Here is a 24,255-nt window from a genome sequence, read left to right as displayed (position 1 = left end):
ATCAATGTTGCCTCTATGTTGTTATGGACTAGAATTCCTACCCTGGATTCTCGCTTATCTGGAAGACCTCTGTGGCAGAGGACGTGGCCGCATGCTTATGAAACTCTATTCATTAGCAAAAAATTGCTGAGACAAATGCCGTGCAATTGAGAGCAGAGTCCGTATAAAAGGTCAGCGTTTTCTGAGTGCCCCTCGCAATGGTTCCTGCTTTTTCGTCACAGCAATGATATTTGAGCTGTTGCATGGTTTGTTCCTTTCGTCGAGTGACACGCTTTTAATGGAAACATGTTTTCACAGTGAATGTTCTGAATAATTTCTTCTTTACTAGATATGAGAACATCTGCCGCCGTCTTTCTCAGGTAGACTGAGCACGAAATTAGTTCATGTTCGTTTATTTTGTTACTTAGACAGCGTATAAGAGGGGCTCGCGCCTAAAGAATAAATTTCTTGACGTAGCCTCAACCTCCTTCGCTGATACAGAAACAATATGTTGCATTCTACATGTACATCAGTTGGCGCAAACCACACACAGTACAGTAAAGGGTAATACACACAATTTGGCAAGCATAAACGGGAGATATAAACACTAGTTTCAGATAGACAGCTTAATACAATATATTTTTTTAGTAAACAATTAATCAAAACCTAACCATTTGCTGAGAAAAATGACAGTTTCACCTTAGAGGGACGTATATAATTGTTATTTGACAGAAGTGAACGGGAAATATGCAGTTTATGTGCGTGGGAAGTTCACATCAAAAACAACAAAGCGCATGCGAAACACTAAGAAGGCATTCGGGATACGTCACTGTGTTACAGTGGCATATTTCAACCTCAGGTCTAGGTTCTACTTCAGGCACTATTTATCTATCTATCTCTCTGTCTATCTGCCTGTCTATTATATTGATCTATTCAGCCTCTTACCGGATGTTTTAATGCTATTGGCATCATTTGCCTACTTCAGACTTTATCTATCTATCGATCTATCTATCTATCTATCTATCTATCTGTCAATCTATCTATTTTCTATTATATTTATCTATCTAGCCTCTTACGTCGGCCCATCAGCACAAGTTGTCTACTAACTTGGGCCACTAGGTGAGTGGTGGTGTTGGCGCCGTGGTTCTCGCATCGTCATTAATTCAGCTTCGTCAGTCGCCTCTCTTTATGCCGTCATCGTCGTCAGGCCGTCGTCATCATACAGGCATCGTGATACGTCATCCAGTCATGCCATCGTCGGCATGCATTACACCGTCACGCCTTCACGGTCGTCACCTTCGACTCTCGTCATTCCGGCGTCGTCGTGCGTCGTCACACAACAGCCGTCGTCATACAGTGATCGTCGCGTTTTACTGTCCCTCCAGTAACGTCATCCTACTGTCGTTATACCACCGTCGACGTCACTACCTGGTAATTCTATCGTTATTGTGCTCATTCAATCGTGATTACAATGCCGTGGTTATGTCATCGTCGTCAGACACAGTCGCCATCATTGTCAACGTGGCATGGTGGGCACTCCAGTTTCGTCATCCGGATCATTTAACGCAGTCACGCCGTTATTGTCATTCGTGATAGTCACCGTCATAACATTGTCGCTGCTATCCCTGCAGTGGCTGCATTGGGGACCTTAACTTGCCAGGCGTTAATTGGGAGCGCTTTGAATCACTTCGCCACAGCAGCAATCATTTAAACAGTATACTTAACATATTGTTAACTCATGACCTAATCCAAACAGTTCAGGAGCCAACATGTGTGCAAGGAACTTCCAAATCTATACTATATTTGGTATTTTTACCTAGATTGTTACCTAGATATACTATTCATGTTGTGGAAGGGATTTCTGGTCACCTGCTTGTCAGTGTTTGCTGATCCGTTGTCACTTTTATCAAATCAAATAACCCTGTGAAGCTTTCTTTCAAAGACTACTCACGTACAGACGATGCATCCATTATAGAACATTTAGAAACATGCCTTACAGATTTTATTGACAATGATGTGAACACACTTTGGGCGTCGTTTCAAAGATATGTGTCTCTACTGTACAGATAAGTTTGTGCAGAGCAAACGTAAACTAGTTCGTAAGCAGACTCCGTGGATGGCACGTGAAATAATCCACTTGAAGCGAAGGGTAAAAAGGTGAAAGAAACGGTACATGCACATCGGTCATCTGAAAGAACTAAAAGAAAACCCTGCACCTGCGGTACACTCTTCGAAAGATCATTACTTTAATACAGTGTTGCCGAAATTCATTATAGAGGACCCCGAAAAATTTGGGAATTATGTAAGTAAAAAAAAAAGAAAACAGTGTCAGAAAAAATTGTTAATGGTTCTATAGTTACCGTTAATGGTGATATTGCATGTCATTTCAATGACTACTTTCGCAGCGTGTTTGCTAACTCAGTTCTCCATTTAGTGATACGGTACTTCATCCCTCTGATGTGCATTTTATTTCATACCCTGGCGTAGTTTCTATGTTACTAAATCTAAAAACAAAATAATCAGGTGGTCCTGACAACCTTCCTAACGTGTTTCTGAAACGATATGCTGACTTCATTGCAAAGTTTCTTGTTATTATCTATCGTACTTCATTACTTCATGGAAGGTTACCGGATGACTGGAAGAAAGCCAGAGTTGTGCCCATACACAAGAAAGGTGATCGGGCTTAATTGCCAAATTACCGTCCAATATCGCTTACATCATCATGCTGTAAACTAATTGAACATATTATTCCCAATCAGATAAATGAATTTTTAGCCGGACACTCAGTCCTCTATAATTACCAACACGGGTTTAGAAAAGGCTACTCAACAACTACACAATTTGTTACAGTATTGCATTCACTAGCTTCATGCCTTGATAAGAACGGTCAGATTGATGCAATATTTCTAGATTTTAGCAAAGCTTTTGATGGAGTTCAACATGACAAACTAATGCTAAAGCTCAGACGCATTAAACTACCGAAAATTTTAATTCTATGAATAACGCACTATTTAACCAATCGCCATCAATTTGTAGCAAATAATGAGCGGCAATCAGGCTATCTTCCGGTTGGCTCCGGCGTCCCCCAAGGAAGTGTGCTGGGACCATTACTGTTTTTACTGTATATAAATGATATAATCACTGTAATTGATCCTAACGTGCAAATCAGATTGTTTGCGGATGATTGTGTGCTTTTTCAAGAAATAACCTCAACTAACGATCAGAACCATCTTAATACCGCTCTTGCTTACATTTTTGAATGGTGTGAAACATGGGATATGAAACTTAATACTGATAAAACCGTCTTTCTTCGCTTCACTCGGCAAAAAGCTCCGCTCTCTTTTGCGTACACGCTAGGCACGGCACCGGTGCGGGAAGAGACTAAATATAAGTACTTAGGCGTTACACTTACTAATACTTTATCTTGGAACTTACATACAGATAACATTTGCTCTTCTGCGCTCCGTAAATTAGCTTAAAAGCTCAGCCCAAGTGTAAAATTACTTGCGTACAAATCAATAATCAGACCGAAACTTGAATATGCATGCGTGGTTTGGGACCCGTTTACTAAACACAATATTTCCCATCCCGAAAAGGTGCAGAGAAAGGCTGTACGGCTTATTTACTCGAAATTTTCTCCGTATGACTCACCCTCTGAAATAATGCAGGCTAATGGCATTCAATGTCTCGAACAAAGAAGGAAAGCTTTACGTTTACAATTTCTGTTCTTGCTGTGGAATCGGGACCTAGTAATCAATCCATCACCCCATCGATCATCTTCTACATCAAGGCATACTCGCCACCATCATCCTACTTCGCTGACACTCTATTTTACACGAACAGATTTATTGAAGCTTTCATTTTTTTCCTCGCACTGTAACCGATTGGAATGATTATTTATTTCATTTCGCCTCAATTTGATGTTTTTTGAAACGTTGTTAACTCTGTTACATTTGCTTTGTTTACCTTTCTACTCACCCTGCTTCGACCTGTACAAGGTCTGTAGTATTGAATAAATAAATAAATAAATAAATAAATAAATAATAAATAAATAAATAAATAATAAATAAATAAATAAATAAATAAATAAATAAATAAATAAATAAATAAATACCGGTGTCGTCATTGCGTCGTCTTTATACAGTCGTCATCATGATGCCGTCGAGGTCGTTCTAACATCGAACTCATATTATCTAGTCGCTGTCACGCCAGCGTCGTCACACAGTTGTCGTCATTGTCACCTTGCTCATCCGCATCCCTTCAGTAACGTCGTCATTCTGTCGTATCCATCGACTGATTCCCTCTTCTATCGTAATTATGCTGTCGACATTCAACCGTGATTATGCGTCCGTTTTCATGCCATTGTCGTCAGACAGTCACGCATACCGTCGTGCCATGTGTCGAAGCTGCCTTGCGGCGTGTGTCCTCGAAAGCGGAATTGGAACGCTGTGCTCTTCTTGAAGTGATGTGCGAGCAGCGTTATCTACGGAATCATCGCCACTGATTCCACAATGACCAGGTACCCATTGAAAGACAACCTCATGGCCTTTTTGTTGGACGTGATAGTGAAGTGGCAGGATTTCGTATGTCAGCTGTTCATGACATCCGCGTCAGAGAACTGATGCGTGCACTATAATGTCGCTTTGAGTCAGAAAACACAGCCCATTTTCTAGGTCTTTCAGAATCAATCTATTCCAGTGCACGACGCCGAGCCGTTAGTTCTGCCGCCGTAGAGGTCGTGATATGCGATGTCTTGAACCGCAGTAATATTCCTCGCGTTGGTATAACCACCGCACCAGCAGAACTGGACGGTGTAGTCGATCCATCGGTATAGATGTGCACGTTGTTGCTGTACTTTTCATAAAAGAGGAGTAAGCTCAGTTGTTTTAGAGCAGGGGCCGGTAGATGTGACTTCTTATGCAGTCCTGGAATCGTTATATGTAGTTGTGGACGGCTCAAACACTACGGAGGAAACACTGGCTTGGCCACAGGTGCGTACCCTGAAGTAAACGACGCACGATGTGCACTGACAGTAGCGCTAAATATCGTTCAGGTCCTTTCAGTAGTGAGGCTCGCCAGGTGGTGGGAAGGGGTTCTAGCATAGTGTCTGAGATGCGTGCGCATTGCCTCAATGGTAATGTGCGTCGTGACTGGGTAATCCTGCGCAATGGCAATGGTTTCAGCCGTTGACGCACTGCGCGGTAAGCCAAGACATCTTAAGGACTTGGGCTTGAATGCTCTGAATCGTACGCAGATTAATCTTGCAGGTGTTGGATGTTGTAGGCAGGTTGTACCGCCTGAATCCAACGAACACCATGTACAGCTGTAACGTAGCGTGTATAGATACTCCCGAACCTTTTCCTGCAAGGAACCTGAACAGGTGACATATAGCAGTCAGCCGCTTTTTCAAGTAATTCACGTGCGGAATCCAAGACAAGTCTCTGTCAGTTACGACTGCCAATAACATGTGACTTCTGCTGTATGGTGTAAACTTTCCGTTAATTTATATGCCGTAAGCAGACATTGGCTTCCTGGTGAATGCCACCATTGCGCACTTTCCACATGAAATTTCAAGCACTTGTTGACGAAGGTAGCAAGATGCCATTGTGACTGCCTTCTGAAGCCGAGCGCGAAGCTGAAGTCGTGTTCCTTCTGTAGTTGGCTTTATTAATATTGACAAGTCACCTTGTTGGTATAGAAATATCGACATCATAAGTGACGCCGACAGTGCTATTGCATCCTGTAGGAATCATGGATCGCACTTTAACTTCGTCGATCTCCGTTACGTGCCGCAGGCTTTGCAGCGCACTACGATGTAGAACGTTTACTACGAGTACATTCTTCCGTGCGTTTATTCTCACGTCTTTTATCTCGTTTGGCGCGTTTTCCTCAAAAAACGCAGAAAGGACTTGGCTGTTTAGAAGTCGCAGATTGGACACAGGGTCCATGGGCATGAAGAGCATAGGGTAGGGCCAGCGCTGTGGTGTTGTCTTCACGGTGCAGACACTTGTCGACGATGACCTCCGTAGCGTCTCCTGTCGTAGCCACGGTAAGCTAGCGGCTCGTGCTCGCGCTCGGCACGCACTCGTGCCACTGCTCCCGTGGTCGTCGTCGTCGTCCTCGTTTTCCAACGCTGGCTGCGTTGCCGCTCATCATTCCAGCGTAGAATTTTACTTCTCTTCTGTCGTCGTAATACTGCCTTAAGGCAGTATGAGCCCATTAGTGGTGCATCACTGCATGCTTCGCACCTCCCCAGGTTTCATGTTAGTGGAGCTGCATTTTGCTCAATGGGTCATTTGACACTTACGCATAAAATTTGATTCACCGCTCAAACCGAGCCTACGACTTAACTCGTGCTAACTGTAATAATAAAAACTAAAACAGTAAGAAAAGCGTCCATGACAGCCAAATTGCTGAGGGAGTTAAAGAAAACAATGATGGTTTCGCTAATACTTCATGGTGAAAGACATCATCAAACTTGTCCTAAAATAATACGAGTGACGGCTTGGCCGCACGGATTTCTTTTTTTTTTGTAGTTCGGCTCATTACAAGCGTGAAATCGTCGTCCGACGAGTCGACGCTATACGAGTACAACTCATTTGCCTCGCTGTTCGTGTCACTTGACGCGTTTACACGTTTCCTGGACGCGACGACCCGTCGTGAGTGTTGGGCGCCAGGAAGGTCCTCGAGGGCTTCTTCATCCATTGCCGCTACAAGGGAGCGGCAGCTCCCAGGTTTTGCAGAGAAACAAAGCGAGACAAGGGTACAATAAGCGTTCCCTGAAAGTAACAATTCGTCCAATTGTCTTTGAAGTAACTGTCGTTGAAGTGCCGATAGCAAGAATGAACGAAATGTTTATTCAGTCGACCGTTTAAGTAGCCGCCACGGCGTGACGTCAATTCACCCATGCGGCCATGCATGCCTTGGCGGCGTTTTCTGACGATGCATCAGTTCTTCCCCTTTAGAAACGGTCTGGCGCTCTCCGGCACCTTGTTGATCTGCGAACTGGATTTGCCAATGATTCAGCATTGACCGTGCTTGTTTCGGGCTCTGCCGTGGTTCCAGGGCCAGCGGTGCCTGCGTGGGGTCTGCACTTTCTTCATTCACGGGGGTGAACACCTCACTTCCTCCTTTTCCAGGGCTCCACCCCTCTTGTTCCTGTTCAGCTCCTACCTCAACCGCCGATACGGTTTCAGCTGCCTGCGGTGCTTTAGCTGATCCTCATGGCGTGCATGCAACTCCCCGTCCTCCGTCATGACCGTGCTCAGGCAGGCGTTTCTGGAAGTCTGCACCACTGCTAGCTTCCAGCTAGAGCCTGTAGCATAGTTCTTGTAACACACTGGCTCTCTAGGCGCATGGCTGCGGGGGGTCCCACCTGCAGGTGGCAAGGGTCGGGACACCACATTATCCAAAAGCGAACGTGGTTTAAACCCGAGTAGCACGAATCCTGCGGTCCTTCCGTTGCGGAGGGGCGTGTGCCAATAACGCAGCAGCCATCGGACCACACGACGTTCGAGGGCGCCATTAAAATTTTTGCGCAGCCCTTCCTTGACAGTTCGCACCGCCTTCCGTTCGACAACCTCAACCCACTTCGTGTAGGAATCCACTACGATTATCAACATGTGCCCCTTCACTGGCCCTGCTAAGTCAACGTGTACTGCAGCAGAACTGATAGTTGGGCGAGTTGGTACGAATTCATAGTGAAATATTTAGCGCGCACAATAGACAAGGACACAGTGAAGGTGGACACACGAGCGCTCGTGTGTCCACGTTCACTGTTCGTGTGCGTACCTTCACTGTGTCCTTGTCTATTGTGCGCGCTAAATATTTCACAATGTCAACGTCGCGTCAGGCCAAGGAATCGGCTGATTCTCCACCAGTTCTGTTGGCACACTGCGCACGCGTGAACTCTATCCTGGATACCAGAAAAGTGCACGAATAAAGATTTTTCATCGTCGTCATGCTTGGTGAGCATTAGCTGCCGCATGGGTGTTAGCGCCGCGGCGTGTATCCCGATGGCCCCGATAAACAATATCACGGCTGCATGTCAACTCGCCTCTCTTGTAGAAGAATCAGCTAAGGCGTTGCGCTGCACTTCGCCGCATTTCTATGGAGGTGAAATGCAAAAACGCCTATGTGTTTGCGTTGTAGTGCACTTTAAGGAACCCCAGGTGGTCAAAATTACTCCGGAGCCCTCCACTACGGCGTGCCTCATAATAAGAACTGGTTTTGGCACCTAAAACCCCAGAAAGAAACTCTTGGAGAACAATGGGAATAATGTTTCTTGTGTTGACGTCAATATCCTTGGCCAGCCATCCTGAACATAACGCATAACCGGCATGAGCATGAGACCACGTGCAATCGTTCTGGGCAATTCGTGCAAAAACTCTACAGATGGTCTGTAAACAGCACGTGCTCTCGTTGTCTTTTAACTTTGATGGAAGTCTTGTCAATGTGGGCGTTGCACAGGAAGGCGGCTCCGAGTGTCGGTCACAAATAGGGGATTCCTTGGTTTGTACTGAACGCTGTATTGTTACCACTGGCTAAAGGGGCCTATCGTTGCCTGCTATCGTTGCCTATCAGGCCTGCTGCCAAGGGCGGTATTTGTTTGTTGAGACTAAAAAGGCGCATGAATGGCTTATTATCTGTCATCAATGTAAACTTGTTTCTGAGCAGATACTGGCGGAACTTCGGCACACCGAGTACTACAGCTAAGATCTCGCGACCGGCGATTTATGTAGTCGGATAAGCAACGAAGCATGCGACCGCCGATTCCAATAGTCTCCAGGGAGGTGACGATGGCATCATGTGCTATGTTGTCATGCGCGCCTTTCACGTCGAGAAAGAGCGCAACTGGTATGCGCTTACGGGTTTTCTCCTGCTGCACAAACGTTGTGAGGTCAATGACGCTGTCAATTGAAGAACGACCCCGACGAAAACCTGCCATGGAAGCGGGGTAGATATTGTAACGCTCGAGATGCCATTCTAGACGTGCAAGGACCATTCTTTCCATAACCTTGCCGATGCAGCTGGCAAGAGCAATAGGGCGATATGCCGCTAAGTCCAACGGAGGTTTTCCCGGCTTTAGTAATGGTACCAGCCGACCTAACTTCCATTGCCGGGGAACTGTACCTCTATGCCATGAGTTGTTAAAGCTGTTCAGAAGCGCTCTTCTTGCCTCTTGTCTAAGGTGCCCCAGGGCAGAATAGGTGACGCCGTCAGGGCCTGGAGAAGATGATCGTTTAGAGACTGCCATGGCAGCTTCGAGTGCTTCCATGGTAAAGGACACGCCCATTTCCGTTACCTTAGCCGCTGGGAGATCACTTACATCAACGTTGATGTTGACAGGCTCGCCAGTGACGCTCGCACAGAATTCCTCGCCACACCAAGCTCTGTTTGGCCAAGATGGAGTGCCAAAGCTGTAAATGGGTGTCGTTGTTGTGGGGATGAACGAAGACGACGTATTGTCCTCCAGATATGTGAAAGCGGCTTGCGAGGGTCCAGTGACTCGCAGAATGTCTTCCATCACTCACTCTCTAGTTTGTGTATGCGACGCTGAATTTTCTTCGGAATGCGACGTGCGTCTCTCAGATCATAAATTGATTCAGTGCGTCTGTATCGTCGTTCTGCACGCCGTCGAATCGCACGAAGTCTTTCAAGTTCAATGTCGAAATCCGTTCGGCTTGATGACAACGATGATGAACATTTGGAGACTTTAAGTGCTTCTGCGATGGTGTCGGTGATGTCGCCGGCGAAATCTCCCCCACATGCTTCTTCCATAAGCGACGTAAACATAGTCCAGTGAGTGCTCTTCAAGATACCACGAGAGAAAGACCGAGTGAGTCCATTAATCGTTAAGTAGGTGGGAATGTGATCACTCCCATGAGTCTCGATGTCGCAAAACCATTTAACACGTGATGTGAAGTTCCATGACACCAAAGTCAAGTCCAGGCAGCTGCTATACGTAGTACCCCGCAGATACGTCGGGCTACCATCGTTCATCATGCAGAGGTCATAATCAGAGGCAAGCGACGCAACATTCCTTCCCCTGGAGTTTATCTTGGTGCTTCTCCAAAGCAAGTGGTGGGCATTGAAGTCCCCAGTGATGACCCAGGTGCCATAAGTTTCCTTTAATACGTATTTCAGTCTTTCAGGATCAAACCGCCTTGATGGGGTGATGCAACAACCAATAAGAGTAAAGGCCATATTGTTCTTTTTGACGCGGAGGCTTGTTGTATTGGTTGCACTCATGAGGCTGAACAGCATACGAAACATAGTTCAAGTCCGTGCGGATGTAAATGAGAACGTTTCTCCGTTCCTAGCATGTGGAAGAAGCAAAAACTTCGTAACCAGGTAGTCTGTAGGGCTTTGATACGTTCGGTTCCCAAATAACAAGTATAGGGAACCGATTCTTCAAGACAAATTGGCGCAAATTTGAGATGCGGGACTTCAAGCCTCTGGCATTCCATTGAAAAATCGTCGCACTTCTAACTTCAGTACGAAAAGAAAGTGCTGGCTGAGCCATGGTGCTTATATGAGGCTTGCAAGTACTGGATTCAGTGCATCCAGTATTTTCAATGCGCTTTCAGCTGTTGGTGTCTGCAGCTTGTTCAGTAGCATGCGAATCGTATTCATTAGTGATCGCACCATTATAACCACTTGCCGATCCTGTTCAGTCAATTCACCAGCAGGAGATGCCCGGGATGGTCGACTTCCATCAGCGTGCAGTGATTCTGCTGGTGGTTGTCGCTTTGGCAAGGCAGGCCAGGCTTCGGTGTCCGTATTCTTTCCAGTGCCCTTGTCCTTTGTAGACCTTTCTGATGTCAATGGCCTGGGTGGCAGTGGAGGAGGTGACTTGGGACATGGCATACGCATCACCGACGCAGAAGCTTTTCTTGAAGAACGTCGGCGACGGGAGCGTCGCTTCCTGATTTTGACGGCGGCTTCTCGATGAGAGGAATGATCTCTTGCCATCTCCTTTAAGGTAGCCATTTCCTTCTTAATCTTGGGGCAGTCTTTCGATGAGGCCTCATGAGATCCGTGGCAGTTTGGACATTTCATAACAGTGGCGGCACATTTATCCGCGGCGTGTGGTTCAGCGCAGCGGGGGCGCACTATTTCATTCTCACAGACGCTGCTCACGTGTCCGATCTTCATGCATTTGCGGCACTGTAAAGGCTTCGGAATGAAAGGCCGGACAGGATGCCGAAAGTGGCCTACCTTAACGTGAGACGGGAGGCAGTTGCCCTTGAAAACAATCTTCACGCAACGTGAGTTGCCCAGGCGGTAGACATCAACAATGACGTCACGATCACTTGCTGCTTTAACCAGAATTGGCAAGTCATTGCTGAGGATGGCCAAGTCTACATCATATATTACACCGGTGATGACATCAGAGCCCAGTGGTATGTGATAGCGCACCTGCATGCCATCAAGATCTGTTACTTTGCGTAGGGCGCTAAGAGCCCCCGCATGCAGAACATCAACCGCCAGTACATATTTGCGGGTGTTCACTCTGAAGTCCGTGATTTCATTTGGCACCACGATCTCCAGCAGCATCGAGACAGATTGCCTGTTAAGTCGCTTCATGTCACCGTTGGGTATCACAGGCATAAACAGAATGGTGTTCGCGTCGGAGTTCCGCATGGGCTCAACAGTTTGTGTACTGGAGGATGAAGAGGACCTGGTGTTCCTTCTCTTCGCCTTGCGGCTCCGCACAAGTTCGAAGTCTTCGTCGTCGGAAGGGTCTTCGCTGCTGAACGAGTAGATATGGGTGCCTTCGCTGTCGCTGTCAGTGTGGAGCCCGATCCCTTTCCTGGAGGCGGCCGTCGCTGACGCCGCCGGATCCCGCAGAAACCCTGGGGGGTCCACGTCCATCACCATCGAACAAGGCGGGACGCCTGATCGATACACTGGAGATTTCACAAAAAAAGCCAGAGGTATAAAAACAACACTTCGCCAAGAGACACTTCGTCGTCGTCTCGGTCGAGAAACTTCGAAGGAATTTCTGAAGTGGTGTAGAAGCTGAAGCAGCTCGGAGTGTTCGGCAGGGGTTAGTGTAGTGGCGATGGAACTGGAAAACATGTCACTCGACGACTCTTCAAGCGTTGAAAGGGCGAGGAGATGGAAAGATCGAAAGATTCCTCTGGCATGGTAACAAAGAACGAAGAGTCAAGCTGTTCCACGCGCCCGACACATTCGCCTACAAGCAACGTAACCGACGCAGAAAGTGGATTGTACACAAAAATATTGTTGATGCCGGCGGCGATGTCAAGCGTTGCAAAAGGCAGTGGAACGGCTTTGCGACTCATAAAGATGTCAGATGGTGTAAAGAAGACCGTAGCATCGGTGACGGCATCGCAGATGACTGGGACAAGGGCAAAAGAGCCAAGTGGAATGTCGGTGTCCTCACGCACGACCAGTTTAGACGGCTGATCAAGAGCGTCGTAGGATGGTGCGTCACACAGCGGCGAAAATTCAACTTAGCTCATACGCAGTCGATGACAGCATTATGACGGGACCCCACCCAAGGATGACGTCATGTGAGCAAGCAGGAAGAACAATAAATTCGACAATGTACAAAGCGCCTTGTAAAAGCACACGGGCAGTACAGGCTGCGAGAGGTGTCACGTGCTGCACGCTTGCCGTGTGAAGCGACAGCACAGACAGCGGCGTGGTCACCTTGCGCAGCGAACGGCAGAGTTTGGCGGCTATAACAGAAACTGCAGCGCCGGTGTCCACAAGCGCAAAAGTAGAAGTACCTTCGACAGATATTGCGACCATGTCAGCAGGAGAAGAGCGAGGACTTGGGCAGTTCGAAGATGGCGCAGTTCTTGTGTCGCGAACTGCGGCGCTTAGTTTTCCTCGTCGGAGGGTGTGGGTCGGCGACGCATTGGGGAGAGCGATCGTCGACGAGGAGATGGGGATCGGCGCGATGGAAATTCAGGGAGGTCAGAAGAAACGTACCACTGGGAGGAACCCGGGGCTGATTGGCGCATGGGCTGACTGCCATACTGGAACGGCCGGCAGCGTCGTCGGGAGTTCAAAGGCGACGGCGGCAATAGCGAGCGACGTGTCCTGGCGTGCAGCAGGTGTAACAGGCGGGGCGATTGTCAGGCTTCCGCCATGGATTGCTGACACTCGGGCCGGCCCAAGAAGCAATAGGAGCGGCGGGTGGTGCAGACTGTTGCGGGATCGAGAAAGGCGGCTGGGGAGGCCTACGCACTACCTGCGCATAGGTAGGGGGCACGGCAACAGGCTGCACTGCCTGCGCATGCGTAATAGGCGCGGCAACAGGTTGCGCTGCCTGCGCATACGTAAGAGGCGCGTCGACAGGCTGCACTGTCTGCGTATAGGGAAGAGGCGTGGCCACAGGTGGCTGGTGGTGAGCGACGGGAACAGCTTGAGCGATCTATTCGGAAATGACAGTGCGGAGCGTTGAAGGCAGACGACAGGACGGCTGCTGAGTGAAGGGGACCAAGGAAAGTCGACGGGCAACCTCCTCGCGTACTAAGTCTTGAATCTGCTGAAGCAGTGGAGAGTGGTCGGAAACGGCAACCAGACTCGCTAGCGAGTCGGCGGTCAACAGAGGCTGCCGAGTCATGGTGCGTTGCTTCTTCAACTCTTCGTATATAGCTCTGGAATAACGTGACTACTTCAGAAACGGTGCGCGGATTCCTGGCCAAAAGCATCTGGAATGCGCCGTCATCGATGACTTTGAAGATGTGCTGAACTTTATCACCTTCGGGCATGGCAGCGTTGACACGTTTACAAAGGTCGACGACTTCTTCAATGTAGGTTGTGAAATTTTCACCAGCCTGCTGTGCACGGGCTCGCAAGCGCTGTTCAGCGCGTAGTTTGCGGACAGCAGGTCGACCAAACGCACAATGAAAGACGTCTTGATAGTTGACCATGTCGGCTGGTTCGTGGTTATGGAACCACAGTTGGGCAACGCCAGTAAGATAAAATATGACGTTGGTGAACTTCGCGATGTTGTCCCACTTGTTATGCGCGCTCACCCGTTCCTACGACGTAAACCAATCCTCCACGTCCGTTTCATCTGTACCGCTGAAGACCTTCGGAACACGTTGCCGAGGAACCCCGGTGCAGATGACAGGCTGGGGCGCAGGCGTCGGCGGGTCGGTGTTGTCGGTCATGATGGGCGGAAGCGTTCGGGTTCGAAGCTCCATGGTGCAAGCGGTGGGGGAAATCCAGCAACCTCCACCAATTGAGAAGACGTTTATTGGCGGTGTCCTTCAAGGACGCTACGAGTTCCAAGAACGGCGAGACAGCGTGGAGCACCGTCTCCAAAGACACCAGCGAGCAACAGCACGAGCTGAGCGGGCCGAGCGTTCGCGATGCTACTGGACGGAGGCGCGTCTTCTTTAACCTCCGGTGGTAGTTGCTACGGCCTCTGTGCACGCTATGGATCTATCGGGTTCGTCTGGCGATGAAGAGGCCGAGCGGCGGCAGACGGAGCGCGAGTCGACCGACCCCGAAGTCGTCGGCAAGCACCGAGCACGAGCTGAAAAGACCGGCAAAAGGCGCGGGCTAGGCGTGCCCAGGACATTGCCGAGGAACGTGCTAGGCCAGGCTTGCGACAATGCGGGTGTGTCAAGCAAAATGGTATAGCTTAGAAACTCTGGAACAGCGCCCATACGGTTGCTATAATCCGCGTTCGCGAAGTGAAACGTCACTATGATTTTTCCTTTCACGAATATATGTTGGTACCGTGTGTACCTCTATACTAGAGGCATTGTGCTAAGAAGATTCTATACCTTGTATACGTTGGTTTCCTGCAGAAGCAGAGCTTACACATTGACCTTCCCAAGGGTCATGCGTTCGTAAAGCTTGCATCTTGGACTTAAAGCTTGCATCTTGGACTTCAGTCGTCGACAGTTGTACTGAAGGATCGTTGCGTCCGAACACATCGACTATGACCAACAAGCCGACATCCTGGAGCAGCAACATCAGGAATTACCTCAAGGTCGTCGGGAAATGGGGGAGATGCCCACGGCGATCTGCCTCGGCCCACCGAGCCCCGCGGTTGGCGCATGCCTGCCCATCAACCGTGGTCCGGTACAAGCTCGAGGAACCAATAGACAACCACGTGTACACTCGGAAAGCATTTATTACGAGTGCAACTAACACTCGGAGCAGGCCAGCTAGCTATAGTTGACATCACTGAGGGTTCCCTCGAAGAGAATAATTCACTAGGTAAAGAAGGGTTTCCGACTTACCAACTACGGAATACGGGCGGCCGCGACGATTGCCGAGGCAAGAACGCGGTTGACTAACCACGTGCGGGAAAACGGGAGCGGCGGCGGAGACTTCCGCCGTCCCCGCTTGCTGGGACCAAAAGAGACCCGGGCGATGTCATAGGGATCTCACGTGACCCAACCGGTGGCGCTGATAGCGCTTGCGATGCCCGTGCGCTCCCGCGAAAGGAAAGTTTACCCTTTCCCCACCCTCGCTGGCTCGCATGCGTCCGACGCGACGTTCGCCGCGCGTGCGCGGTCATGGGACCCGAGGATTCCCACAAGGTAGCGGAAATACTTCTACTATTATGAACACCGAAGAACCAACAAGATTGATTGATTGATTCTGGCGTTTAACGCGTGCCAAAATCAGTTCTGATTATGAGGCACGCCGTAGTGGAAGGCTCCGGATTAATTTTGACCACCTGGGGTTCTTGCACTACAACGCAAGCACACGGGCGTTTTTGCATTTCGCGTCCATCGAAATGCGGCCGCCGCGGCCGGGATTCGATCCCGCGATCTCAGCAGCGCAACGCCTGAGCTGACTAAGCCACCGCGGCGGGTAACCAACAAGAGGCACTCCGAGAGAAAGGCTCGCAAGGAAAGCACAAATTACTTCAAGAAACGACTTAGCGACAGTCTTACTATAGCATCCAGGTGTACATTATTGGGTGTTTGAATATGTGTAAAATATCTAACCCAGGGAATGCTAGCCAACGCCACTAGCCATGGTGACGGATGTAGAACACCCGATGGCGCCACGTATTATGGGAGCTTTATGAGCAGGCAGCTGACCAAGAAACCATCGTGTGCTACCTGAAGGCATCCAAACTACCGGATTCGCGACCCTCGCTATTACAGGAACGAGAAGGGAAGCCCGATTTTCGTTAGTCAGAACCATATGAAGCGGCGTCATGCGCAGGAAGTGCGTTCGGATGTAACCGGAGGCAAGTTATTTTTTCGTCTGCCTTTACATTATCATATCTACAAGTTAAATTAAAACAATAATTTACTACATGCTTTCCTTGTCTTCATTGTTTGCTGGCTTCATGTGAATCTGAATCACAAAAATCCGTGTGGCCGAGCCGTCACTAGATTATTTTGGGACAAGCTTGATGATGTCTTTTACCATAATGTAATAGCGAAACCATCATTGTTTTTTAACTCTCTCAATAATATTAGCCATTATGGACGCCTTTCTTAGTGTTTTAGTTTTTATTAGTTATTACTGTTAGCACGAGTTAAGTCGTAGGCTCAATAGCTTATAACCCCGTAAACGCGGCCTCCCCATTACGACGACAGAAGAGAAGTGAAATTATACGCTGGAATGATGAGCGGCAAAGCAGCCAGCTTTGGAAAACGAGGACGACGACGACGAACGCGAGAGCAGTGGCATGAGCGCGTGCCAAGTGCGAGCACGAGCCGCTTGCTTTGGAAAATGACAACGACGACTAATGCGGGAGCAGTGGCACGAGCCCGTGCCGAGCGCGAGCCGATCACGAGCCGCTTGCTTATCGTGACTACGACAGGAGACGCCGACAGCCCAGGTGCATAAGGTGCTTCGCACCTAAAGAATTCAGTGCCATTCCACTCTGTGAAGGTGGATGACCAGCCAAGCTGTATATGCGGTTATTGACCGTTGCTCCGGTGAAACATTCGAATTTTGCAGGATCGGGGCCACGTGGACGGTTCGCATTTCCTTCCGCCTCGCGATCCTGGTAGGCAGCACGCTTACGTTTGGTGTCCGCGGCCCGCTCGTCGGTGGTCTCCTTCCGCCGCCGCCGCGCCCATTACCTTTTTGCCGCGAAATTCCGGCGATTTCAGTGGGCGCCACAAAGTGGCGGTACTCTTTGGAGCGATGTACGTTTCAGCCGACGCCGCAAGGTGGCGCTACGCTCCAGAGCGATGCACAGCGGCGCTAAACGCAAACTTCACATAAAAAGGCACACATGATTGTAGAAGAGAGACTAAGTTTTCTTGTAATTTAGAGTCCGGCTGCCCAATCGCGGTGCGCGTACTAGAGCTACACACGCGTGGCCGCCGAGGGAGAAGCTACATCACGTTAGACGAAAACCCCCGGAGATTTCAGTGGGCGCCACACGCTTTGGAGCGGTGCAACTTTCAGCCGGCGCCGCAAGGGGGCGCGACACTCCGGAGCTATGTGCGCTAACGCACAGAACCTACACTCGATATAGGAGAGACTATGACGTTTTTCATTAAATACGGATATGCCAGCGCGCGTACTGCCGCGCTCACGTGGCCGCCTGGGTGAGCTACGTCACGTAATTAAGAAGCAAACACAAGGTCCTGCGAAAAGGGTGCTGTGGTGCACATGTTTTTTACCATCCCGAAGTTTAAAAACGGCCCCACATGGACGCGTATGAATTTGTTGATCTACTTCCAGTCTTTCTGGTCTGTTGCCGGATGCGATCTCCTAGAACCTAGGCTATAACAGCTTCGCTGTAAACAGGTCCTTGGGTTCACCTTCTTGTCGACAGTCTTCTGGAAGCTCAACAGCAGGATATAATAGACAACTGTTGGTGTGCACAAGTAGCGGGAAATGTTGTGAGGCAGTAGATTTATATAAAAAGGACGTTTGCAAAACCATAGACACAATACGCTCCAAGTATAGCCCACAAAACACAACTGTAAGATAACAAAAGAAGGTGCTCTTCACCACTAACTTGACATGTATTGAGCAGTGGCGAGTGTTACGGTAATAATTGGGAGTTACACAATTGAAAATAGTCTCTAAAGTCGTTATTGACCAACAATAGTGAATGATTATCAAAACAACGCTGATGTCAGGCGCCACTTGCTGCCAGCACTTCATTAACGCTGCCATTCCTTCTGCCCATTCACTCCTCGCAGCAACTTCTAGAACAAAAAATGTTAGTATTATGACCGATAGCATTTACTTTCAGCCTAGTGACGAAGATGAAGTGTGTACCACATTTAATTCCTTAAATAACAGTAAGGCCTTAGAGATCAATAACCTACAATTAGGACTCATTAAGTATTGCATAACTTCCATTTCCCCTGTTCTTGCTTACATATTCAATCTAACGCTTCAATCAGGCGTCTTTGCCAAAGCAATGAAGTACGCTGAAATTTCGGCAATTTTGAAAGGCGGTAGTCCTAATGATCGGTGCTGCCTGTGTAGGGCCTCGAGAAAATCATTCACTGTCGTATGGTTAATTTCTTTGATAAATTTGGTGTTATAACTAATGCGCAACATGGATTTAGGAAACACAGGTCAACAGAAACAGCCCTACTGTCAATAAAGGAAAACATAATAAAAAGACAAATGAATATCTATACGCTTGCTTTATTTATAGACTTTAGTAAGGCATTAGACTGCCTCAGCCATAGTATCTTACTAGAAAAAACTGGAGCGTTACGGAATACGTGGAATCTGTTTATCTCTATTTAAATCTTATCTAAGTGACAGATTCCAGACTGTGCGCGCGAACGGTCTGATGTCGTCTTTCCTAATGAACAGATTTGGCGTACCACAAGTAAGCGTACTAGGACCGTTTTTATTTAATGTCTACATCAATGACATTGTAAATATTGATACTAAAGCTCAATTCATTATATATGCTGATGACAGCACTGTCATGTTATCTGGAAATGATGAGCACAACTTAACAGTAGAATGTAATGTACTGCTGGAAAACCTATCTACCTGGTCTCAGTTAAACCAAATTAAAATTAATGCGACTAAAACTAAGATAATTATTTTTCGCTCCAAGAACATGTGGTTAAACAATATCATCACTTTTGAAGGTCAAAAAATAGAAATAGTTGACAGTCATAAAATTCTTGGCGTTTATTTCTCTTCACACCTCTCTTGGGACATGCAAGTCAATTATCTCTGTAAAAAGCTTTCTTCCGTGACAGGGGTTGTGTCGCGATGCCGTACTATACTTCCTATAAGAGCCAAAGTGCAGAAGAAGAACGTAAACTTTATTATCAAATCGATAAGATTTAAGTCCGGCGTATTTTTAGTGGGTCTGGGCACCCGCCGCGGACGCGGTTCCGAGACCTTGTCTCTTCCTCGGCTCGCTGGACGGCCCAGAGTTACAATGCATTATTTAACTCACACTTATGTTGTTACGGGGAGGTACACCATATTATTGCGCTTTAATATGGTGTACCAACACCAAAACTAACATACATAAAGTTCTTATGTTGCAGAAGAAGATAATTCGCTATGTTGGAAATATAGATTATTATTCAAGCACCAGAGAAGCGTTCCCTAAGTATAACGTTATTCGAATTGGTTTAACCTATACACTTATCGTTTATTACATAGTGCACGACATTCGTCAGAATTAGCTTGGAGCTACGTAAAACAAATAGCCCCTTAACAGCGACGCCACAATAATGCGAACACAAGAAATCCTGAGTTTGAGATATGGTCCATTCCATATTTCAGAACACTCTATAAGCATCAGTCGTTAATACATAACCTACCATTCACTTTAAACAAATACAAAAATATCGATAATTGCAGTAAGAAAGAACTCCGCTCATACTTTGTACGCCTGTAATGTATTTGATGTAATTATTATTCTGCCTGTGTGTATGGTTCTGAGTATATAATGTACAACCTGTTTCGTTTTTTTTTTTTTTTTTTTTTTTAGCAAATGTTAACCTTGTAAATTCAGTCTCATGCTATGTTGTACAGCTGGTGTTGCATTGTTTTTCTCGAAAGGGAAACAGCGCGAAAAAACCCGACAAGAAGACAAGAAGGGAGACACTCGCGCTGTTTCCCTTTCGAAAGGGAAACAGCGCGAAAAAACCCGACAAGAAGACAAGAAGGGAGACACTCGCGCTGTACCGACTAGCCCAAGCCTCTACGGTCTTGCATTGTTTTGTATAGCTAGTATTGCTATTGTAGTGTTGTTTAAAATGCATTTTCGTCCATGAGAGAGAGAGAGAGAGAGAACAACTTTATTGGTTCGATCCGGCAAATCAGGGGAGGGGATAGGGATGGAGACTCTTGCGTGCCCGCTTGCCCTACGGGGGCCGTACTAGAAGCCCGAAGGCGAGCACTGGCCGCCTCACGCTCCAAGGGGAACGTGCTGGATCTTGTCTCTGTGGGTAATCTTGCCTTCGTTGTGATGCTCCGTATCTTCGTCCTAGACCTTGCGTCCACCCTTATCCGTTGCCCCGCGAGCGAGACGACGTTTCGGGTTTCTGCCGTTCCATGAGGAATTCCAGCGACAGTTGGAATTATGTGAATTATGTACATGTGCGCACACTGTTTGCTGTGCCTAAAGACCAGCCTTGCCTGGTCTTTTGGGTGACGTCAAGCTACCTATGTAGCTTTTAGCCCAAAATCACCATCCAGAATGTAAACTGGAGAATAAATTGATTTGATTTGAAAAAAAAGATTGCGCGGTCTCTAAAAAATTGCGCTTATGCTTTGAAATAATATTGCCTCATTAAATGATATAACAAGTTGTAAACATGTATAGTTTTGAATGCTCTAATTTTCTGTTTGACTCTAGCGTGCGACATCTCGGCAAAGTAACAAACCTGAAGGTGGGTTGTGATGCCAGCAGGGCAAGTGTGCGTCAGAGGTACACCCTTGAGAGTGGGCGAATCTCAGCCGTCAGACAATAAAAACAATGCGCGTCATCTGTGCGTCGTTCAACTATGCGGTCACGTCGACGGAGTGCGCGACTATACGAAGACGCGCTTCTGTCGGCGGCGGCCATGTCTGACGGGTGCGTTGTCGTAAACGCCGTGCGGGCGACTGGTAGAGAAATGCGCGTGAAATCAAATGACCACTGTACCACGGGAAATGACCACGGGAAATCAAATGGCCACTGCCGTTTGCTTCTATCTGGGCCTTCAGTGGGCGAATTTGAACACAATGTTAATTTTTAAGAATGAAATGTTCTCTTTGGTGCCGTTTTCTGGCCTCCAGGGGTGCCTGTAAACTTCTTTCTGATGGCACTCATCCTTTATCGTTGAAGGTATAGTTTGGCGGAGCTTAAGGGTGTTTCGGTGTCTTATTGCATAATGAGCTGCGCAGTTACTTTTGCGTCTGTGGGCATAAGTGGTTACCACTACGAAGCCGGCCGAACGCACCATATAGTGCACGGGTTCTCAACGGCTGCGCGACACGTACCTGACGCGCATGCGAAGGCGACTAGCAGGCAGAGAATTGTTGGCTCGAGGTAATCCGTACCCCACACCTCTTAGCGCAGAGTTTTGGGACAACGTTTCATTGTTGCAGAGGTTGGTGTGCCCCATACTTTGCCAACTGTGTGGCCATACTGTTCCGCGACAGGCCCGAGATTGCCGAGGTGGCAGACGAGTTCCTCTGGCACTAAAATCGGCGGCAGCAGCTGCCGATAGATTTGTCGCCATTGCACATGTCCTGCGATTTGTTGGGTTTACCTGCTCTGTGTGCACTCGCACGTAAGCGCTGGTGCCCTTCGTTTTGTGTTTAGTCGTTTACATAACATTGTAACACTGAGACCACAGATCTGATGAAGCGTTTAACATTGCTTTCAAAGGCGATGCATGCATAAGCGATGCGTCTATTTATTAGTTTAGCAGCCAGTAGAGGTTCTTACGTGGCATACTGCGGTGACGCAATCATTTTGCTCATGTTCGGCCGGTGTTTTTTCATATTCAATGTGTGCTGCTTCGTTGCGAATGTGTTGTTTTACGCTTACGTTAAAGACTCTGAAATCAAATTTACTGGAAAGATTGCGCTTCTCCGGATCTCTACCCTCTCTTGCTTCTCTGTTTCTTGCGCAGTATATTTTTTTTCCTATTTTATGAACTAACTTGCGGAACAAGAAGGTTTACTGAACCTGAATTAGAATAATACTTAGAAACCCCAAAACACTTACAAATTGTACAGCCAGAACTCTGTCGGATTTAAATACGTTGACCACTTTTGGCAAAACATGTGAATATTTTTACCGGCAGCAACGAAGGCTAATCGAAACGTACGACGCCCTCTATATTTGGAATATCGTAGGGCAGTACATTAAACAGGAACGGCGAAACACTGCGTCCTGAGGTACGCATCATGGTTTGCGTGAACGTAGGGCCCACGTCTCTAACGGAGATGTTCTGGTTGTAACTTATAAGTTGGAGAGCCAGAAATCAATACACAGTCGAATTCTAGAACGAGGGTTGCATACGTGCCACTAATGAAAAAAGGAATATCGATCCTACGCATACCAAGCGCCCTGTTGCATTTTCTCTTTAACCTAGAGCTGTCCTCACAATGTTGCTTTAGGTGGACGCCAATCTAGACCAGGCTCGTGACACCCAGGTATCTTATATTGTCTACCTGCAGAATCAGTTGAGAAGTGATGCGATTGATACGGATCTATACAAGCAGGGAATATTTGTTTATGCTAAATACCAACTGCAAATTCTACAGCCAGAACTCTGTCGGAGTTCTACTTTTGCCACTTTTGGCTACCACGTGAATATTGTTACAGGCAGCAAGGAAGGCAGTTTTATTTGCATAAACAAAAATTACCTACACCCTCTATCTTTGGAGTATCGTATGGCAGTACATTAAACAGCAATGGGAAAACACTGTGTCCTAAAGTAGTCCTCTGGTCTTATAGTGAACTAATCAGAATAATACTTTACATCTGCGCAGAAAAAAAAACTTATTCCGCGTAAGAAGTTTCTTATTCAAGCAGTGACATACAAGGGAAGGTTTAAGGCAGCCAATTTTTCAATAGAATGTTATGCTCTGTACTGTCATAAGCTTTCGCAACGTGTGCGTCATAAGCTTTCGCAACGGTGTTAGCCCACCCCTTGTGTAAAACCCCCTAAGAAAGTAAAGTAAAAGTAAAACCCCCTTGTGTAAAACCCCCATTTAAGCTAATAAAGGGATGTGACGTCTGGAGCATCGAGGGCCGCAACATCTGAGTTTGTGTTAGATAACACAAACTCAGCTTTCTAAATAAAAACTCGCAGTCAAAGTAGAACAGCTACGCCGAAAGGCAATGTGAGCGGTGCTTCAGGCATCAATCAAAAAATGTACTCAGTTTGCCGTATATGAACGCCTTCTTCATTAATTTCACCGTGTTAAAGATTAAAACGATTCGCCGAATGTTGTTCAAATCAAGCCCTTTCAATGCGTCCTTTAAAACAAGTTATTTAACGATGCTCGACTCTTTGGGAAGCCATGTTCTTTTCAAGGAGAATGTTCACAATTTTTAGCAGCTCCCATGTAAAGTCATTTGCCAAGAATTTCAGCATGCTATAACGAACATGCCATAAAACCTCTCGGATAAGCTTTAACAGTGTTTCGAAGAGTTGACTTTTTCAAAGTCATCGCACTGAGAACTCTGCCTAAAATCACAGCGAGAGTACGCGTGCTCAGCGCTCAGTCTTTGTTTTTGCTTCTGCTGACGTCAGCACGTCGGAGCGACAAATATGGCTCACTGACAAATTCTTGCTGTGCTTCATGAATCCGAGTACGGCTTTCCGATTTGTCGGATCAAATACGTAAGTGCTTACATGAGCGTTATAATCATCCTTAGTTTCCGCAGTTGTCTGCCTAAGCGGAGCAGCCCACAATTTGTAGTTGATCCAACTTGGCGGGCTCTCATTATAAGAAGGCTCTTCCATGTGGCGCCCTCCCGTCCAGCAAGGAGAATATTTCTTGCTTCATTCTAGTAGCTATACGGACAAAATAAACCTGCTCCGCGTGCACACAGTTATCAGGCGTGCAGTGCACTCATATACGATATTAAAGGGACACTAAAGAGAAACCGGAAGTTGAGCTTAAATGGTAGATTATCCTTTCACGATCACAGCCATACCATTCTTACTGCAAACAGATGTTTAATAAGCGAGAAAATAGCGAAAAACTGAAGAATAGGTGCTGACGCCCCTTCGAAATTCCCGCACTACGTGATGTGACGTCGGAGATTACAAACGCAGGCCGGTCGCGATTGGTCGAGAGCGATTTATCGCTGTTAATAAAATGCAAAATGAAATACACCTTAAACGTACATAA

The 24,255-nt window shown here is 47.3% G+C and overlaps 1 protein-coding gene across 4 annotated transcripts in view; it reads left to right on the top strand.

Moving 5' to 3' along the window:
• Positions 1-24,255, top strand: part of LOC119462597 (solute carrier family 41 member 1) — a 540,896-nt gene that overhangs the window by 3,927 nt on the left and 512,714 nt on the right. The window lies entirely within an intron of this gene.

This window comes from Dermacentor silvarum, chromosome 8 (genome assembly GCF_013339745.2).
Source record: "Dermacentor silvarum isolate Dsil-2018 chromosome 8, BIME_Dsil_1.4, whole genome shotgun sequence".
NCBI classification, from domain to species: domain Eukaryota; kingdom Metazoa; phylum Arthropoda; class Arachnida; order Ixodida; family Ixodidae; genus Dermacentor; species Dermacentor silvarum.
The sequence above is the reverse complement of the archived record's forward strand: the minus strand, read 5'-3'. Positions and strand labels throughout refer to the sequence as shown.